Source organism: Seriola aureovittata, chromosome 10, assembly GCF_021018895.1.
Source record: "Seriola aureovittata isolate HTS-2021-v1 ecotype China chromosome 10, ASM2101889v1, whole genome shotgun sequence".
NCBI lineage: Eukaryota > Metazoa > Chordata > Actinopteri > Carangiformes > Carangidae > Seriola > Seriola aureovittata.
In genome coordinates, this window is record NC_079373.1 from 28,643,046 (window position 1) to 28,645,894 (window position 2,849).

A 2,849-nucleotide genomic window follows, 5' to 3' on the forward strand; every position below is an offset into this window, starting at 1 on the left:
AGAACTGAGTTTTTCTCACTGGTTGTCCTGTCTGTACAGAACACTTCAGGATAAGTTTTCCTGTCTATTTGAGTAGCATTCATGAAGAATATGATGGATTTCATGTTTACATGTCATAAAGTTATCAGTTACACCTGAGAATGCAATACTGTTCAATAGCGCTGTTTAAGGGTCTAGATCGGCTCTATTCCTCCTTAGAAGCTTTCTCTGTGTCTGAGAACTGAGTTTTTCTCACTCGTTGTCCTGTCTGTACAGAACACTTCAGGATAAGTTTTCCTGTCTATTTGAGTAGCATTCATGAAGAATATGATGGATTTCATGTTTACATGTCATAAAGTTATCAGTTACACCTGAGAATGCAATACTGTTCAATAGCGCTGTTTAAGCGTCAGGATCGGCTCTTTTCCTCCTTAGAAGCTTTCTCTGTGTCTGAGAACTGAGTTTTTCTCACTGGTTGTCCTGTCTATACAGAACACTTCAGGATAAGTTTTCCTGTCTATTTGAGTAGCATTCATGAAGAATATGATGGATTTCATACACAATGGCAACTCAATGTGCTTTACATAAAACATGTAATTTGAGAAACATTAAAAAATACAATTAACCCCCCCACACCCCACACTAATAATGAAAACAAATTATAGAAAAATAGAAAGTAAGAAACAAAATGCTGGAATACAGCATTAAATATAAGATTGCAGCATAAAATAATGAGTTGCTTTAAAATCATTAAAAGGACATTGAGTTTTTAAAAGTCATTCTTGAATATCTGTTTTTATGTTTCAGTCAGAGTGAAAAAGAGTAAGAAGAAGAAGTAAGTTAAACTTTTTCCTTTTTATTTTGATTACTCTTATAGTTTGAAAATAAAAACTTCATTTGTCAAAGGTAGAATTCACAGGTGATTCACTTAAGCTGAGATTTGTCAGCATAAATGTTGACTCTCTCCAAATAAGGGAGTCAAAAGAAGGAAGTCCATGAGTTTCTGGCATCCGGCAGGGTGTTCAACCACTTGATTTGTAACATTTTATACATATAGTAATTATATATTATATTGAGACTCCTCAATGTTCTTTGTATGTGCCTTTATGGTTGGGTTAGGGTTAACCCCCCCTTACCCACCCTGAGATGGGTGGGTTACCCAGACCCCCCCCCCAGACCCTAACCCACCCTTGTGTCCTAAATGTTGTTGTTCCTCACAAGGCTTTTTAAATAATTCATATTCATGTGTCAAACATGAAATCCATCATATTCTTCATGAATGCTACTCAAATAGACAGAAAAACCTATCCTGAAGTGTTCTGTACAGACAGGACAACGAGTGAGAAAAACTCAGTTCTCAGACACAGAGAAAGCTTCTAACGAGGAATTAGAGCCGATCCTGACGCTTAACAGCGCTCTTGAACAGTATTGCATTCTCAGGTGTAACTGATAACTTTATGACATGTAAACATGAAATCCATCATATTCTTCATGAATGGTACTCAAATAGACAGGAAAACTTGTCCAGCGTACTCACCCCTTGAGGAAGAAGAATCAGGCACTGGCTGGTATCATTAGTGGTGATGTTTTCATCCTCTGAGGAGGGTGTTCCATCATCTTCAGGAGAGAATGTGTCCTCATCTTGATTAGAAGATGTCTCTTCTTCAAATGCAGGGGATTTCTCCCTATCTTCGATCTTTGAACGCATCACATAGTCGAGTGCTTGAAGCAGTGAATATGACCTTCTTGCCACCTTGCCAGAGAAAAAATGATCTGGAAGCTGTTAGGCTTACTTACAGCCTTAGTATTAATTGCACCTGCATAAACTCCAGGACAGATTTACAAACAATGCCAGAGTTGCTTTTTGTTTACCCTGCAGCTGCATCTTTGAACTCTGCAAGATGCCCTGTGATTTTTTTTATTGTTGCCTGAGTCAAACCATTATCTGCTATCCTAAAGATCACACCTATGTCAAATAGGACGACTTATCCTGAAGTGTTCTGTACAGGCAGGACAACGAGTGAAAAAACTCAGTTCTCAGACACAGAGACAGCTTCTAAGGAGGAAAAGAACTGATCCAGGCGCTGGAAACGTTAAAACAGCGCTATTGAACAGTATTGCATTCTCAGGTGTAACTGATAACCTTATGACATGTAAACATGAAATCCATCATATTCTTCATGAATGCTCCTCAAATAGACAGGAAAACTTATACTGAAGTGTTGTGTACAGACAGTACAACGATTGAGAAAAACTCAGTTCTCAGACACAGAGAAAGCTTCTAAGGAGGAAAAGAGCCGATCCTGACATTTAAACAGCGGTATTGAACAGTATTGCATTCTCAGGTGTAACTGATAACTTTATGACATGTAAACATGAAATCCATCATATTCTTCATGAATGCTACTCAAATAGACAGGAAAACTTATCCTGAAGTGTTCTGTATAGACAGGACAACCAGTGAGAAAAACTCAGTTCTCAGACACAGAGAAAGCTTCTAACGAGGAATTAGAGCCGATCCTGACGCTTAACAGCGCTCTTGAACAGTATTGCATTCTCAGGTGTAACTGATAACTTTATGACATGTAAACATGAAATCCATCATATTCTTCATGAATGCTACTCAAATAGACAGGAAAACTTATCCTGAAGTGTTCTGTGTAGAAATCCCAACAAATGTGAATGCTGAGATTTTGGAGACACACAGACAGCTTTAACGAGGAAAAGAGCCGATTTAGGCGCTGGAAACGTTAAACAGCGCTTTTGAATATCCATCATATTCTTCATGAATGAAGATTTGACCTCTGACCCATCACTGAAAGCTGCCTAAAATTGACCACATTAAATGTCTGGTTAATAACAGGAGGTGT